At 49.7% G+C, this 19,118-nt stretch overlaps 2 pseudogenes; both read right to left on the bottom strand.

Moving 5' to 3' along the window:
- Positions 1 to 5,148: 5,148 nt before the first annotated feature.
- Positions 5,149 to 5,322, bottom strand: LOC146171046 (U2 spliceosomal RNA; annotated as a pseudogene).
- Positions 5,323 to 18,160: 12,838 nt separating this feature from the next.
- On the bottom strand, positions 18,161 to 18,340 carry LOC146171045 (U2 spliceosomal RNA; annotated as a pseudogene).
- Positions 18,341 to 19,118: the final 778 nt, after the last annotated feature.

Here is a 19,118-nt window from a genome sequence, read left to right as displayed (position 1 = left end):
AAGGCATGTCAAAAAATATAGATTGAACTGAAAACTCAGCAGGACGACGATGCCAACCGGCGCCTACGGCTGGGCAGCAAGGAAGTCCGGTCAGTGCACTCGGCTGCGGATAAAACACACAGTCACACGCGCGCCAACCCATTCCCAACCCGCACACCATCCATCGTTCGTCCCCCGTACCGCCCGAGTCGACGGGCTGGGATGGTGATCCCTAGATGGCGCCTTGGGGTGGAAGCCGGGACCACTGAAGACCGGAAAAGAGGGAGTCGGACCGCTACGGCCCGGTCTCTCTCCTGTTGGTGCCATGGTGTTTAATTCTCGGGAGGCCTAGAATTCATTTCACTTTGTCACCCGTTAGTAATTATAAGGTATTATTAACGATGCGCCCTTAACGGTGCGCACACTCCCAGGCACCCTTAGAGTGAATGGGGGTAGCTGTTCCGGTAGCAAAGGAGAGGCCCTCGACCTGCGGGGCAAGCTCAGCCGGAATGCAACTACCTTGTAGTGACAGAAGGGAGTGGCCGATTGGTGCCCAGCTCTCGCCGGTTCAAGCCAGAGTGAGGGTCGGAGTCAGAAGTAACAAACAAAACACATTTTATACACTGCAAGAGTCGATACAGAGGAATACACAAACACTAAAATTGCAGAGACGAGAGGTTCACAGAAAAACAAACGCTAAGCATGCAACTACAGAGGTATTCAATAACACAGAGGCTTTACAACACAGATCAAACACGACAGTCGCATAAACAAACACCAAATTGTTCACCGGGTACTGTTGCAGTCCGACGCCTCGAGAGTCACGATGTGGCCGCCATCCAAGACGAGCGCCGCTCCTTCGCAGGTCCGGGGGCTTGCCAGCAGCGGCTGATCCCCGAGAGTCCAGCCGAAGCACCAGCGAACACGCCGCAACCACAGACTGACTGACTATACAAGCGGCGCGGTCTGCATAAATTGGGCGCGCCGCGTCTGTCTGTTAAGGCGCGCTAAGGCTAGCGCGCACACACTCGTAGCTTCGCTGGTTAGAGCGCTCCCTTTTCCTCCCGTCGAGCCGCGCGTCGTCATTGGTCAGGCGCCGCCGAAGGTTCTGGAGACAGCTGGAATTTTCCAGACTGATGGATCACCGTCATCGCCGGGTGAGGAGAAAGAGGGTGACGGCGACGCGTACAAAGCTACGTGCTCTCTCGCGCGGGGAAGGAGGTTTTTCTACAACCTTGCGGAAATTTTTGATGCGGCGCCGCACGGGGCTCGTGCCGCGCCGGCTTTATAAAAATGTGCGCCGATTTCGTGACACTGCCCCTCCATTAAAGAATATTGTCCTACAATATTCTCCATACGCACGAACATCGCGCGCACATGCATGCGCTCACTAACTACATTGGGGAAATGTCCACGTCACCCACATACATTGCACAAATTTCACAAATTGCAGCCACACATTACAAAATTCAGACATCAATGCCATGATTTCACAAACATAACAACGCACTGTTGTCAAGATACACATGAAAATTTAGCAACAGAGAAGCGCAGATTTTTTTTCCAATCAGAAGTCGTCAAACTCAAGGAATAGCTTCGCCTATATTTGCACACTCGTGTGTCACCTCCTCCTTGGAACACAGCAGTTCGTCTCCATCTTTGAGATAAGCAAGCTCTCTTTTTCACGAGACTCTGTTGTTTCCTCCTCTCGCGAGTTCGGCTCTTTTTCCTTTTACTATGAGCCTTTTCCATCGCAAGTTGTTGTCGCTCCTGTCTCGATTCTTACTCAGTTTTGCTTCCGGGTTGGAAATTTGACCCTGGTCATTCGTGCTGCCAATAAGATGCTTGCGGACAGTGCTGGCGCTAGCATGCTTAGTACTATTTCTTGTCGGTTGTCTCGTTCCTTTTTTGTCTTGGCTGCTCTCTTTACGCTTGCGCTTCCAGTCTTTCAGACGCTTCTGCTTTGTTTTTCTTCTGGACCTGCCTCGGTCTATTTCACTTGCCTGGGCAGTGCTGAATTCTTTTCCTTTCATTTTTACTTTCTTTCGCACTATAAGCAGAGGCACGTTTTCTCCGGTTTTACTCGCATAGCCAGAACATTTTATTGATCGAGTATCTCGTTGAGAACCACTTTGTTCTCGATTATTTCTTTCGATTTCCTTCTTTTTCTTTACGACTTTCAGTCGCAATTTCTTAAAGCAGGACTCATTTTCTACTGGAGACTAATACTCTCTTCACTTTTAGTTACTTCTTGTTCCTTAAAGTTTTCCTTGAATTCTTTCATCGCAGTGCACCCTCGATTTCTTCCATATCTGAATCTATCAGTCTAGGATCTGCACTGATGGTCTCCTCTGAGAAAAAGGCTTTCTCATCTTCCTCAGTTGGAAGAACTTCCTCATTAGTCGAGCCATCGCTCCAAACCAGCTCTTGAATTTTTGGAAGAATACTGTCTTGAGCTTCCGCTCCATCTGAGCTTTCGTGCTCGCTGTTATTTCACAGCTCCTCCTCTAAATTAGTCATGCACTCAGACGTGGTGCAATCTAACGTGGAGCTAGAATCCAGTCCTTCATCATCAGGCGATGAGCACACGAATGAGGTTTCTGACTCGACAACTGCTTTCGCAGCTTCGGCGCAAACTGTCATCTCGGAGGGCACATTCTCAATTTCCTGAGAAACTTTAGCTCCGGTTAAGTCCTCTCTTTCTGAAATTTCTGTTGCAGGAACGGTCTGTTTCACATGGTTTCCACAGGTGCTGTGGAAACCATCTCCGGAAGTCATTGTAAGGTTGTGTAACAGACCGTTCCTGCAACAGAAATTTCAGAAATAGAGGACTGAACCGGAGCTAAAATATCTCAGGAAATTGAGAATGTGCCCTCCGAGATGACAGTTTGCGCCGAAGCTGCGAAGGCAGTTGTTGAGCCAGAAACCTGATTCGTGTGCTCACCGCCTGATGATGAAGGACTGGATTCTAGCTCCACGTTGGACTGCACCACGTCTGAGTGCATGACTTATTTAGAGGAGGAGCTGTCAAATAACGGCTTCAGGAACGGTCTGCTCCACAACTTTACTGTGACCTCCGGAGATGGTTTCCACAGTATCTGTGGCTGTGAACGACTCACTCGTTTCAGTGTAACTCCTAATATAAGGAAAGGTAACCTCCAGAGGCTCGGTGATACCTTTCAAATGCCGAACCACAGCTAGCTTCTTCAGAAGAATATCTCTCTCTTTTATAATTCTCTTCACTTTTCTCCCTGCTTCCTCAGCCATTCTTTTTCTCTTTCGGCTCGTTGTTTACCTTTTTCTTTTTTTTTGCCTCTCTCTTTCTTTCTGAGCCTCTTCTCTTTCTTCCTTAGCCTGCTCTAGAACCTCCCTTTCTTTTCGGTCCACCCATTCTCGCAGTTCGGCTCCTTTAAGACCTTTCTCTAGGCCCAATGCAATAATCTCCTTGAGATTCATCTTCAGTCTGAACTGCCTAATGCTATCACACAGCACTGCTAAATGGGCCTTCCCAACTACCTTCGCGCGGTACCTCTCGCTATCACTCTGCTGCTACCGTGTTTACGACCTCTTCGTAAACTCTTCCAACTCGTTCTCCGTCCTCTGAGCTTAATTACACCAAACGTCCTGTCGCGGACGTCTGAATAGTTGTCACCCGTTAAAAATTGTAAGGTATTATTACTGATGCGCCCTTAACGATGCGCACACTCCCAGACACCCTTAGAGTAAGTGGGACTTTTTGACGGGTTAGTTGGTACATGATCTTGATTTTTATAGCGCCGAAGAAACACCACAGAAACACCACAGCTTCTGTCTTTTGTGTCTTTCTTCCTGTGATGTTTCTTCAGCGCTATAAAAATCTAGAGTAAGTGGGGGTAGCTGAGAGAGAGAAAAACAATCTTATTTGCTCGAGCTGTTATACGTAGCTGTTATACCATACATCCATGTTTTGTCACATAACTTGAAAGGAATAGGAAAAGAGGTGGTGTTGAATTGGTGTTTCCAGCCCCTGTCAGATTAAGTTCCATGTGCTCGCTCGTGAATAGAACTGGTAAGAAGAGAGATGATGATAACAATTTCAAGAAAAATAATCCCAGCAAATATGTGTCTTGTATGAATAATGCTGTTTACTCGAACCACCTCTCCTGCCGTTCTTCGTAAATCGGCCGGACTGGCCGTTGTCTGGATGACAGACTTAGGGAACATCGCACTAATGTTAAGAATGCTGTTTGCCATATAGGAATTTACTTTCGTGACTGCTCGTGTTATCCTTTATTGAACAAAAGCCGGATTGTCACCACCCGAAACGATAAGCTAACAAGGACGATTATTGAGGCATCGGAAATTTGGCAGCTTGGTGCGAAATGTGTGAGCGCACCATCCGTTGCCATATCAGAGAGATCAGAGAGATACAGGTTGACTGTGCCGTCACATGTTTTCATTTCATGTTTTCCTGCGGTGCCAGATTATATATAGCGTTGGCACCCTTAATAAACTTATGTTGTCAGTTCAGCGCTGCGTCTGTCCCATTCTCTTGTCTAGGCTTCGTGCCGTTGCGCTGCAGCACTTGATGTAGAACAAGCAACAGATATACGCTGTTAAAACAGTGTTTTTCAGGAATGTTTTGTAGATTTCCAAGCAATACTTTATTGCAGACACCAACTGTTATTATGGCAAAAGCCTTTATTGCCTCATCGTTGTCGTCAACAAGAGTGTCACGCTTTTGCCGCGGCTCTTATTGGTCGAGACGGGAAGACGTCATGGCGGTCTTGACCAATCACAGAGCAGTACCATAGTATGCTCAAATGCGTACCTTATATGGCAAAATGTCAATCAATTATCAGTTACTATTTACTAGTAAATATTTATCAGAATATTATTTATACACTAAGTGCTGAATAATACCTAACTATTACTCATTATTGGCTAGTTAAACAGTAATTACTAATTATTTACTGTTGCCTAAATAATTATATACCAATAATACCGCGCTCATTGTAAAATAAACCACACAGCAGTAAAAGTGGGAAAGAAAGCCAGAAAGCAGTCGGAAAAAAAGTCGGAACAAAAAGTCGGAAAAACAAAGTCCGCAAAAAAAAATTAACAAACAAAGCAGTTTTTCTAATTTTATAATTGCGCTTGTCCTCCCCCCAACTCCCCCCAAAAGGGGGGAGACCCTGGGCTGGTCCCGGAAGTAGTGCAGTACTGTGTCGACCCGTGGCAGAGGCGGGGAAAGCCCCGAACGCTCGGCCGCGCTACAAAAATCAGTTTAATATCATGGGTACAAATAGAACCCGTAACAGATATTAGGCTGTTTAAGAACAAAGGTGGTTTCGACAATGCTGGGACATTGGAACGAGCAAATTGTCATGAGCTCCCCAAGAGCAGGAGCATCCATAAAGGGTGGGGGGGGGGGATGTCCAGGTTTACCAAAACTTCGGAATGTCAATGTAAACGGGAGACTCGACCCAATTGCGTTGGCATACAAAAGACCCAACCGCACAAGAGATCAGCCGATCGGGCAGTGTCGTGACGTCAAGGTCCGGTGCCGGAGCACCGCTCCCCCACGCCAGCGGTTCAGGGCACCCAATCATCCGATGAGCAAGAGAAACCCAATCATTGCCAGAAATGGAATGGGTAAAGACTTGTGCTAAGAACCAGATACCTTGAGTAGAGTCCCGACCCTTAGCATCGATCAAAGCGCTACACTTGGCCGAAGGCCAAGATATACTGAGCCGTAGGTTTACTACTACACAAAGAGAAGTATATTGACTTCCAAACGTATGTACATATAGTGCAAAACACACTACATCACATATTAACCCGTAGCAATGTCTGCCTGCACTTCCATGCAATTTACATAAAAAAGATACAAAACGATACAATATGTACGATGCAAATCACGCTATATTAACAATCTTACACAGTAGCAGGGTCTGCCTGCACGTCCATGCAATTTACATAAAATTGTACAAAACGATACAAAAGATACGATACAAAAGGTACAAGTGAAGTCTTCCCATCCCAATGCACAAGAGAGGAAAATACACACCACCTGTGTAATCAATATATCAGTGCCGGCATGACTAGCCCGTTCGGTTTCACGACAAAGAAACGTGTGTGCCAGCGCTGCAGAAATCGCGCCTCTCCGTCTACTTCGGGCCTCTCCGATAGGTATTCCCAGAGCAGGAGGCGAAGGTTCTTCAGCGCTGACTACATGGCTCGTGCCGGCTGCCTGCGTGCTTCCGCAAGGAAGCGGCGCTTTCAGAAGACAAAAAGTGTGCACTCCATCCCAAGCCGCGCAAATGAACCCCGCGGTTGTTTTACCCGCACCGAAGACATGCGATAGACCAGGCGCCACAACACTCTCGATGCACGGCAGTCAAATGCGAAGTGGTCTCCTGCCTCCGGTGCTCCGCACTGCGGGCACTGACTTTTGGGGACAACCCCCCATCGATGGAGACGGTCCCGAGTCGGAAGCACGCCCCACCGCCGTCGCCACTCAAAGTCTTTGTCCTGATCAGGCATTTTGCTCGTGGCCCATGATCTCCGGCTCTTTGCCTCGGTCCGCTCCACCTCTTCTGCGCTTAGGCGAGCGCACGCCATGAGGGTACTTATTTCTATTGGCGGCACCTCCTCTATGTTCGCATCTGGCAGGTCCACAATGAGGGTTTCTTTGAATTGTACAGCGCTCGTCTTGTCGTCTTCGTTCGTCCCTGTCGTGTTTTTTCGCGCTGTTCTACACAATGAATTACCAACATGCCCAAGCTTCTGTTTTAACGTCGTTCATTTCTTTGAACCTGGCTGCGGCCTGGTAGAAGGGGTGTGGCGTTTCCGCTTGCGGTCCCAAATGTCTTTGAGGAGTGAAGGCCCTCCTCGCGGTGCTAAGCCAGTATAGCAGTAGGGGCCGTCCTAGGTAGACTTCTTTCTCAAAAAGGCTCACGACCAGCTTTGCCATCACCGTACGCGCAACCGTTTGAACGCATGGTATTTCGAGGCCTCCCCTATTACAGGGAAGTTGAATCAGATGTCGCTCCACTAGGGCCGTCTGTCCTCCCCAGTGGAAGGTGCCTACTAGGGAGGCGAGTCTACCTGCCGTACGTCTTCGCATCACTGCCACCCTTGTTACGTAGAGCGCGAATGCAAGCACCCTGTTCTTGATAACCGCGCTTTTGGCGGCCATATAGTCAAGTCAAAACGCACTGCGTGTGAGACTACCCTGTTGGTTTTATCAATCGTTAGGCTCCAAGTAGTTGGGGATACGTTTCCTTCTTGAAAGAGGACTCCTAGTACTCTAACAGCCTCTACCATGGGAATCGGCTCTTGGAGCGCCTCTTGGAAATCGCCGAAGCGGAGGGCGTGACATTTTCCCGCGTTCAGTTTCGCTCCCGAGAGCGATGCATAGTCCCTGAAAACTGCCAGGCAACTCTGTAGGCTTTGCCCGTCACGCACAAACAAGGAGATGTCGTGTGCGTATGCCATTATCTTAACCTCACCCTGTCCTATCCTGGCACAGCCACGGATGCGACGCTCGTTGAGGACGCGCCGAAGAAGTGGGTCCAACGACAGGACAAAGACTGCCGGTGACAATGGGCAACCCTGTCGCACACCGCGGGTGACAGCGAAGTTGTTGAGCGCTTCTCCGTTCAATATCAAATCACATGACACATCTTCGTACAAGGGTTTCATGGTCCCTATGAATTCTTCGGGAAGCCCGTAGTACTTTAATATTTCATATAAATAAGGGCGCTTGACCCTATCGAATGCTTTGGCTTGACCCAAAGATATGAATACTCCGCTCACTCTTTTTTCTTGTACGTATGCAAACACATCACGGGTGAACGTGAGAGCTGCAAATACGGAGCATCCCGGTACCGCCGACGATTGGTATTGGCAGATTAAATCTGCCAGCAGTGACTGGATACGCTTGGCGAGCAGGGAGGAAATCAACTTGTAGTCGCTGTTCAGTAACATTATCGGCCTCCATGCATCCGGAGATGACAGCGACGCTCCTTCTTTGGGGATCAATATGATACGTCCTCCTATGAAGGAAGCAGGTTTCCTTCCATCCCGGATGACCATGTTCACCAAACTGGTTATTAGGCCGCCGAGAACGTTAAAGAGCTTTTAGTAGAAGGCCGCCATAATGCCGTCCGGACCAGGCGCGGATGAATCGCGTCTTCCGCCTCTCTAAGAACATGTCTACTGCGATAACACGCTCGTCAATACCGTATGTGCAATGCGCTCCATTGCGAAACGCGGATGTCACTAAAATAACGTCTGCACCACAACACCGTGAGTCTGTCAACGAAAAGAATGCATCGATGTGAAAACTCGAACGAAAAGATAATACATCGGATGGAGTACGTATATTGCACTCCTGTAAAAACACAACATCAATTCCGTGTAAACGCGCAAAATGAATAATTTCGCGCCGCATGTCCGGGTTGCGAAACCCTCACACGTTAAAAGTAAGAAACTTAAAGGAAGCCATGTAAAGAAATTGAATTAACTCAAATAACAAGCCAAACCGAGAACCTACAAAACAAACAATGCGGACACACTCACGGCGCGGTGCGGCAGGTAGAGTCCATGAAGGCGCAGCGTTGCAGTAGTGGCACTCAGACGAGAGGTCTCACTGATCCATGGGACACCACGGCTGGCGCCCCCGCGGCGGCAGGAAGACGATGCCAACCGGCCAACGGCAGGGCTGCAAGGGAGTTAGGTCGGTGCACTTGGCTGCGAAAAAAACACAGTCACTCGCGCATCAACACAGTCCCAACCCGCACACCGTCCATCGTTGGTCCCCCGTACCGCCCGAGTTGACGGGCCGGGGTGGAGATCCCTTGATGGCCCCTTGGGGTGGACGCCGGGACCACTGAAGATCGGAAAGGAGGGATGTGGACCGCTAAGGCCCTGTCGCGCTCCTGTTGGCGCCATGGGGCTTATTTCTCAGGAGGCCTAGTGTCCATTTCGCTTGCCTCGCTGCCGCTCACCTTCTTGGGCTTTTTCTTCGGCGCCGAGCCGCACGGGCCCGACCCGCTATCCGAAGAAAGAGTCCGCTTTGAAAGGTCCTCTTCTGCACCGGGCATCTTCTGTATTGGCCGCAGCGAGGAGTCCCCACTAATGGGTCGCTGGAGCATTGCAGCCGCTAATGAGCCCGGAAAAGGGCGTTCTTCGCTCCTCGCTCTCCCTGATCCCTCCTGCGATTTAGTGGGTGTATGGTGCGGAGAGTCTTCTGTCAGGGACTCGGACACCTCCTCGGAGGTCCGTTGTGCCGCGGTCATTTCCGGTTCGAACAAAGTTTCCTCCAGGGATGGAAGTTCCGGTGTGCAGGACCTTCAGCTTCGGAACCGAGGTTGGCCGCTGCTCCTTGTTCATCCGCAGCAATGGTGACCGTTGAAGCTTTATCTTCGGGTTCGGAGTCTCGAGACGCGTGGTCACCATCAGACGGTTCCTGCGGAGAGTCAGCAGCACCGCTTGGCCCTTTGTGGAGCGCGGCAGCAGCAGCTGCTACAGCAGTTGCGCACGTGCGTGGCAGGACGCAATCTGAAGTGGCATGCGCCCTACTACACCGCTTGCGACCAGTACTGCAGGTCTCAGTGCTGTGGCCGCACGCGGAACAGCCTCCGCATTTGGTCACTTAGCAGGCGGCGCCCAAGTGACCTTCTCTTCCCCATCGCGAGCACACTCGCTTCATGCCGCGATTATCGAGCATGACTTGATAGCCCGCGATGGACAGGAAGTTCGGTGGGGCTCGTACCATGTCCAGTTTCACTAGACGGCACCCTTGGCGTACGTGGCTCTTCCCTTTAATGCCGGGCTCAGTGATGGCCTGCACCTTTCCGTATGGCGATAATGCTGCAGTCAGGGCATCCTCACTGACACATGGCAGCAGCCTGAAAACAGTAACAAAAACCACTGGAGCAGCAAGTTGCACCAGCGGCACATGGTGACTGCCGACGAGCACAGATCCCGCGGCAACAACATTGGTGTCTTGCGCCATCGAAGAAACAGCAGCAAGGAACTTAGTTCCGCCGAGGTGCTGCAAGTACTGCAGCCCCCCGACAGCGACGACACCCTCGAGGGCATCAATGATGTCGTCTGCCGGAGCAGGCTCCGGCAACTTGAAGGTGAAGCACTGGGCCTTAGAAGGCCGAGTACTCGGAGGTAGGTGGTCCATCACCGCACGACCGGGGCGCCAGGCAGGAAACCCGGTGTAGCACCGCAGGCATCCGGCAGCTGGACCTTAGGAAGGGGGGGTCCGCCAGGTGGAGGGGCCCAGGGCACCTGGAACAGGCCAGGCGCCGGGGCACGACGACGAGCAGCAGGACCTCGCAGACCCAGGAGGCAGGACACCAGGCCGCCAGCAGCAGGAGCCCCGGACGCCAGGCAGAGGCCAGGCACTAGGGCAGCAGGACCGATGGTACAACAGGAACGGAGGGGGTGGCACCCTAGACGGGCAGCATGACCCCTTGAACAAGATAAAATGACTTCCTCTCATCCTACGGGCTTAGCCAAAAGGCCGAGAAGTACTATACTTTGATCTTAGGCCAAAGGCCGAGAAGCGATATATTGGCGATGATCTGCGGTTCGGTAAAACACGTTGTTGGGTTAGTTGGTGCATTGCATGAAGTAAGACTAACCGGCCAAGAAAACGCACACAGGAAAAATCGACACAGAAAGAAAGCGGCTGGACTACCAACTGAATTTATTAGCAAGAACGGGGCTGAAATATATAGAGGCGCTCAGTCACATGACCTTTCCACAATCGCCATCACATCCTTCCGTCGTGGTACCACAATTCACTTCCATTGTAACTCCTTTATCGTACCTACGCTTACCCAGTAATCACTACATACATATAAAACTATAAAACAACACTATCTATGCAAAGCTGCGTCAGAAGGAACTAAAGTCATACACAATACAAACATTCACATACAAACATTACAAACATTTTTGCGCGCGGGTATTAAACCATGAATCAACGCCATGATAACGGGCACACACATATCTAACAAGGCCTGGTGATTACAAAACAGATTGATTGAACCTGATTTCCTTACTTCGTAAGGAAACAGAACAATCACTACAGCATGCATCTCCTTTCTGTGTTATCATATATGCTTCAAGAACTTTACGAGCTATTTTGTCGTGACTTCTGCCGAGAATCTTAATGCCGTCAAGCACCGGCTCACATCTGCACTCTGTACAGTGAAGGGGCAAATTAGACCCGGTTCCATTCCTTAGGGAATTCGAATGCTCCAGTGCTCTGTTGTTAATACAACGACCCGTCTGGCCTGTATAGACCTTGCCGCAAGTCAGTGGTACTTCATACACCACACCGACCGCACATTCCACAAAGGGTTGGCCATGCCTCTTTTCGCACTGCGGCTTCTTTTTCCGCCCGATGCGTGCACACAAACCGCTCAGCTTTCTCGGGGCTGAGAATACGACAGGCACATCATACCTGGCTGCAACTTTTTTCAGGCTGTGGGCGACACGGTGCGTATAAGGGACCACCTGTGGTCTCCCTTTTCGAGGCTTAGCGGTGGAGCTTTTCTTGCCTTTCATTTTTTGTAACAGGGTCTCTACTACTGCAGGCACAACAGAGCACGGGAAGCCTGCCCTTTGAACTCTGTTAATCTGATTATTAAAACTTACTTCCATCATGTGCGGGCAGGACTTGATCAGCGCCGATTCCAAGCAAAGAGAAGCGATAGCCCTTTTAACTGTCTTAGAATTTGATGAAGCGTAAGGCAACAATTCTTTCTTAGCTCTGGGGAAATACATCCAACAGGCACGTCCTTTTGAAAAGCTGATGTTAATATCTAAAAATTGCAGGCAATTGTTCTCCGGTATCTCATTGGTGAAAGTAAGGCCTGTTCCTTGTTGTCCAAACAGGCTTAAGATTCCTTCTACCCTACTGGCATGCGTCAAGTTACGGTTAGTCTTTAAAATCACCAGAAAGTCGTCAACATACCTAAAAATTCGCAGGACAGAGCCGTTGTCAATAGAATGTGCTAAGGCACGGTCAATAGAAGACAAAAATATATTACATAGCACTGGGGCGACACAGGAACCTATGCAAATTCCCCTTTTTTGAATAAAAATCTTTGTTCCAAGCGAAACAAAGCTGGAGCCAAGGTAACACTCTAAAAGTGACAGGAAACTTTCCACACTAATACCTGATGAATTCTGAAAGGCTGTAACCCCATTAAAATCAATACACTCACGTACGGCCTCAAACAGTTCTGCATGCGGGACGGAATAAAATAAATCTTGAACATCAATGGAGAACATGAACCCGATGTCCTTCTGCTCTTTTAAATAGGCAGTCACATCTGTCGCATTGTTGGTAGCGAAGGGATCATTAGTAATAAGTTTGTTTAAGTTTACAAGAAGAAATCGGCTAATTTGCTGTTGCCATGAGCCGCGCTCGCTGACAATACATCTGAAAGGCATTTCGGGTTTGTGCGTTTTAACGGAAAAAAATATCTCCAGGTGACCCTTTTTACATTTGCTAATGCCATTCGCCAACCTGGTGAGCTGCAAGTCCTTGCACATGTCTACCGCTTTTGTCTTCACTCTGCAGGCTTGTCTGCTCACCTGAACAAAGTTCTTTGATACCGCTAAGGAGGCCTTATTGTCGTAGGTTATTAGCAAGAACGTTCTTGCTAATAAATTCAGTTGGTAGTCCAGCCGCTTTCTTTCTGTGTCGATTTTTCCTGTGCGCCCCAAATCGCCAGCGCCCGTGCTTCCATTGCGGGGAACCAGCTCATCTGTATCGCCAGTGCTCCTATCGAGACCTGCGACTGCACGGATTTCCCATGAACATGCGTCACCCTCCACTCGGCCTACGACCTCGTGAGATTGAGGACTACGTATCCCCGCAGGGCATAGCGCCAACTTCCCGGCGACCGTCACGCTCTCCGTCTACACGTAGACCATCGTCGCAGCCCAGCTCCTCCTGGATGGCGCAGCGATGGTCACCTAGTCCGCGTCGGGAAAACTAAAGACAGCGACCTCCGGGGGCGAGGCCGCTTGCAACCGACGCGAGGAAGACCCGCCGACAACCCAACCTCTGAGCGACGTTGACTTGACGGCCCCGTCGACAGTTCGTGCACATGAAAACAGATATACTTGTATTCCTCGATGGCTATAAGGTTAGCGCACTGCTAGACACTGGCGCTGATTTTTCGATTTTAATTGGAAACCTAGCGGCGCATCCTAATGTAATGACGCCATGATCTGGCAAGCAGATTCGCACCGCTGGCGGACATCTCGTGACTCAGAGTGGTCAGTGGACGGTGAGAGTCCAAATTCGCAACTCTACGTTTATTGTCAGCTGCCTCGTGATACCTGACTGTTCCCGCGACTGTATCCTTGGTGTGGAATTTCTCCGGGAGTAGGAGCCATTATCGATCTCCGGAAGCGTACCGTGACAATTTCGACCGAGAAAGCTCCTGATACTGACACCGAGAATCGCCAGGACCACCGCGCCGCCCTTCGAATTGCCGCTGAGAACGTTTCTATTACGCCACGTTCCAGTGTTTTCGTGACTGTTACCTGCGACGAACTACGTGAAAGGACGGCGGTCGCTGAGGGCAATCCCTCCCTTTCGCTCACCCATAGCATCATCTCAGCGCGGAGTCTTATCTACCTCCGTAACGGCCGATCAGAGCTCCTGGTGACTAACTTCACGAACGAACCCCGTCATCTTTTCCGTGCTACTGCAATCGCATTCGCCGACTGCTTAGCGGATGTCTATGAATGTTTTACTTTCGGTGCAGTTGAAAACGTGTGCCCATCCGTTCATCGCCTTGATGTTTGTACAGATTCCTTGAAAACACAGCAACGTGAACTCCGTTCTCTCCTCCTAGAATACAGCGCTTGTTTGCGACCTCTTGTGAAGCACCGCATAATTACGCCCGACGATGCCGGGTCTATATGCCAGCAGCCGTACCGCATCTCAACTACGGAACGTGAAGCGATTCAGACACAGGTTCAGGAGGTGCTTTGTGATGGTGTCATTCCACCCTCCAACAGCACATTGTCGTCCCCTGTTGCGCTGGTAAAGAAAAGGATGGCACCCTCCGCTTCTCTATTGATTATAGAAAATCACTAAAAAGACGTTTACCCGCTGCCTCGTATCGACGACTCGCTCTACAGACTACGTTGCGCCCAGTACTCCTCATTTCATCTGAAGAGCGGGTACTGGCAGATTGAGGTAGATGAGCGGGACCGCGAAAAAGCGGCTGTTGTCACCCCAGATAGTCTGTACGAGTTTAAGTGCTGCCTTTCGGCCTATGTTCAGCGCCGGCTACTTTTCAGCGCATGATGGACACGGTCCTCGCTGGCCTCAAATGGCAAATTTGTTTACCTCGATGATGTCGTCGTGTTCTCTGAAACCTTTGCCGAACACCTTCAACGCCTGCGCAAATGGTTAGACGCCCTTCGGTCAGCTGACTTAACACTCAACCCAGATAAATGTTGCTTTGGCTACAAAGAGTTGAAGTTCCTCGGTGATGTCGTGAGCGCCGCGGTCGTGAGTCCAGACCCCGACAAGACTTCTTCTGTCGCCATATTTCCCGTTCCTGCAACCAAGAGAGGTTTGAAACGCTTCCTGGGTCTCTGCGCGTACTACCGCAGCTTCATCGCCGATTTTTTCAAAGTTTCCGCCCCCCTGACTCGCCTCACGCGCGATGATACACAGTTCGTGTGGGGCGCCGAGCAACAAGAGGCTTTTTCGGAGCTGCGCAGACGACTGAAAACGAGCCCTGTTCTTGCCCACTTTCATGAAGACGCTGACACCGAAGTCCACACCGACGCGAGCAATATCGGACTCGGCGCTGTACTCGTTCAACACCAAGCAGGCGTCGAAAAGGTCCTCGCGTATGCCAGCCGCACGCTATCCCGCGCCGAGACAAACTATTCCACTACGGAAAAGGAATGCCTTGCAGTTGTGTTGGCAACGATGAAATTTAGGCCTTACCACTATGGCCGCCCTTTTAAAGTGGTCACCGACCACCATTCTTTTTGATGGCTGGCCAACCTCCGCCCCCCATCGGGGCGCCTAGCACGATGGAGCCTCCGCCTCCAAGAATTTGAGTACACCATTATGTATAAATCTGGCCAGAAGCACGAAGATGCTGACGCGCTGTCGCGCACTCCCGTCGGTTTAGTCGATGAGAGCACGGACGACGAGAGCGGTTTTCTTGGACTGGTGAGTGCTTCAGACGTAATGACCCGACAGCGAGGTGACCCGGACCTTCAACCTGTCATTGATCACCTGGAAGATCGAGCTGCTGATATCCCTCGCCAATTTGCTCGGAAACTGTCTGCTTTCTGTCTCCGGAATGGCGTTCTATTCAAGCAAAACTCCAGCATTGTTGGCCGAGCGTACCTCCTCGTACTGCCGACCGACCTCTGTGCCGATATTCTTTTTGCTTGTCATGATGAGCCCAACTCTGGCCACTTGGGCTTTGCACGCACACTCGCCCGAGTTCGTCAAGCCTATTATTGGCCTAAACTTGTTGACGCCGTTCATCGCTTCGTGAGAGGCTGTCGTGAGTAGCAACGTCGAAAGGCAACGCCTCTCAAGCCAGCGGGTTTGCTCCAACCTATTGCGCCACCCCAGATTCCATTTGATCAAATCGGTATCGACCTTCTCGGCCCATTTCCGCTAACATCGGTCGGTAACAAATAGATTATAGTCGCGACCGACTATCTCACACGGTATGCGGAACCCGTTCGGTGCAGTGTGGCACGTCATCTGAGATCGCCCAGTTTTTTATGCAGCAAATCGTGTACGTATTAGAGCTCAGTCACACGAGCCATCGTAAAACCACTGCCTATCATCCACAGATGAATGGCCTCACAGAGAGGCTCAATAATACGATCGCAGATATGATTGCAAAGTGCATAGACTCTCAGCACAAGACCTGGGACGAGATTCTCCCGTATGTCACATATGCCTACAACACTGGTATCCAAGAGACGACGCGTTTTACAACATTCGCCATGCTCTATAGACGTGACGTTCAGACGGTGTTGGATGCAATGCTTCCGTGCTGCACGGATGATCATGTTCTCAAGCCAGACGCCGAACAGTTTGCTCAGCGCGGCAAGGAAGCACGTCAACTTGCCCGCATTCACATTTAGCAACAGCAGGGTAAGGATACGCGTCTCTACAACCTCCATAATCGACATGTCACATGCCAACATGGAGAGCAAGGTTGGGTGTGGACACCAGTGCTCCTGCCCGGCTTGTCTGAAAAACTAATGTCGCGTTACTTTGGACCTTACGAAGTTCTGCGCCGTGTCACGGAAGTGACATACGAAGTTCTTCCAGCGGGTTCTGTGCAGCCCTCGCGTCGACAACCACGTTCATAAGTGGTGCACGTTGTTAGCATAAAGCCGGATTTCACGCGGTAATGCGCAATGTACTATGCGCTTGTTTCATTGCCATGTAGGACACTTTACCCCGCTTCCGTTTTCTATTTGATTTTTGTGCTTATCCTTTTGTTTTCTCTGGCATCGCCCGTTGCTCGCGATCAGCCTCTGGTTTCGTTTTTTTTAGGAGGAGAAGTAATGCCACCTGGTGTTTCCGAGATTCTTAGGTGGCGCCTGGAGAAAAAGACGGTGAAGTCTTCTCGCGCGCTCTGTGCAGAACGCTGGCTGCTGGTACAGCTTCTCCCGGTCTTTTTAGGTACGTCTAGCCTTATTGTTCGTGACAATATCAAGGGTACAATTATAACCAGCAACATATATACGCTGTTAAAACAGTGTTTTTCAGAAATATTTTGAACATTTCCAAGCAATATTTTATTGCAGACACCTACTGTTATTACAGAGCTTTAAAATAGGGGGCCCCAAAGCTAGCTTGGGGCGTCGAAATGAACATGCGCAGAACGTAAGGCGCGCTTGGGGCATTGGGTTAACGCTAGGGGCTGCTCCTATTTTTCGGAAATAGCGTTCGCCCCAAGCCACCGTTGGGTCGCTTTGGTTACGGCAACATGGCGGCGTTCGGCCAAGCGGCGGCCGCTCGCCTCGGCACACATTCGCAATCCCCGCTCCATGGTATCACGCGTTCATGGAAAACGTAAGACCAGCGAAGCTTATGCTATGTCTCATGATGCCCGCACTACCAAATTTTAACGATAAAACGCACTATATTTTCTGATTGCTTCCGGATTTACCGAGCTACTAGGCGTAGCAAGTTCGCCTCCTTTGGTTGGCATGGGGACTAGACAGCGGAAAGCGCGGAAGGTTCAAACGAGGTTTCCCAGCCTCGGCCTGGATTGACAATTTGCCGATTTCGTCTTGCCTGACAAATTTTACACAAATTTAGTACTTTTTCATGAATAAAATTGCGTTGTTGGCTCTTTTATATTTAAATGTTTTCCTTTGGTTTACTTGTGGCGCTGCAATCGACGAACGAAGCAAGACTCCGCGAAAACCCCTATTCCAAAACTCGCCACTCGGCTAGCACGTTGCGCCGCCGCGCGCTATTTCCTTGGGGGCCCCAAGCCTTGGGTCCCCCTATTCTAAAACTCCATATTAAGGCAAAAGCCTTTATTGCCTCATCGTTGTCGCCAGAAAATGTGTCACGCTTTTGCCGCGGCTCTTAATGGTGGAGATGGGAAGACGTCATGGAGGTCTCCACCAATCACAGAGCAACACCACAGTAGGCGCAAATGCGTCACCTATATGGCCATGTCAATGAATGATCAGTTGCTAATTAGTAAGTAAATAGTTATAAAATCATAAATATACACTGACTGCTGATTATTAGCTAATTATTACTCATAAATTGCTAGTTAAACTGGAATTACTAAATATTTACGGTTGCATAAATAATTAATTACTAATTAATACCGCGTTTTTTGTAAAATTAAGCACACAACAGTAAATGTCGGAAAAAAGTTCTAAAAAATTAAATAAGTAAAGAAGAACGATAGAAAATTGGGCAAGTTGGTATCGATTCATATTGGAAGGGCACAGCGCAAAACGACACGGGACGAAAGGAAGAAGCACTCGTGTGTACGTCTTCTTCCTTTCATCCCGTGTGTTTTTGCACTGTGCCCTTCCAATATTAAAAAAATAAAGCAGCAAGCTCGGGTGAAAAGAATTATTTTTTCTGATTTTTAATTGCGATTGTCTTCCCTCAAAAGGGGGAAGTCGCTGCTCCGGTCCCGGAGGTAGTGCAGTACCGGGTCGACCCGTGGCGGAAGTGGGGAAAGCCCCGAACGCTCCGCCGCGCTACAAAAATCAGTTTAATATCATGGGTACAAATAGAACCCGTAACAGATATTAAGCTGTTAAGAAAACAGGTGGCTTTCGAAAATGATTGGGACATTGGAACCAGGAAATGGTCATGGGCTCCCTTAGAGCGGGAGCATCCATAAGGGGGGAGGGGGATCTCCAGGTTTTCAGTCTTCGGTATGTCAATGTAAATGGGAGACATCCGAGTTGCGTTGGCTTACAAAAGACCCAGCGCACAAAACATCAGCCATTCGCGTAGTGTTGTGACGTGAAGGTCCGGTGCCAGAGCACCGCTCCCCCATGCCAGCCGTTCAGGGCACGCAATCATCCGATGGGCAACGGGGACCCAAGCATTGCCGGGAAAGGAATGGTTAAAGGCTTGTTCTAAGAACCGAGACCTTGAGTAGAGTCCCTACCCCTAGCATCGATCAAAGGGCTACACTTGGCCAAAGGCCGAGATATATTGACCCGCAGGTCTATTTTGATCTTAGCCAATAGGCCGAGAAGCGAAAAAATGAACTGCGGTTCGATCCTATCAAAAATATGTGCCCAAGAGGCGCCACTTATCGGCTTTTGCAGAAACAGCGCCGGTCCACCGTTTTTCGTAGTAGCACTTGTTCTATGGTTTGCCAGATAACGACACATCCCTCAGAGGAGATTCTTAACCAAACCGTTCTCTAGCACCCTAAATAATAGACCTACACGCAATGACGCACGGAAAAGTAACCCCAAGTGTCACTGCGTGCACGAGCCGCCCAACAATAAATTAAGACAGGGGCAATGACAGGATTGCTGTGTGAATCATACGAAAGCAGCGAGCTCGGGTGAAAAATATTAGTTGGTCTCACATTGGAATTGCCATTGTCCTTCCT

Source organism: Amblyomma maculatum, unplaced genomic scaffold (assembly GCF_055883805.1).
Source record: "Amblyomma maculatum isolate TAMU_Amacu unplaced genomic scaffold, ASM5588380v1 scaffold_23, whole genome shotgun sequence".
In the NCBI taxonomy this organism is placed as follows: domain Eukaryota; kingdom Metazoa; phylum Arthropoda; class Arachnida; order Ixodida; family Ixodidae; genus Amblyomma; species Amblyomma maculatum.
This window is presented reverse-complemented; position numbering and strand designations above follow the sequence as displayed.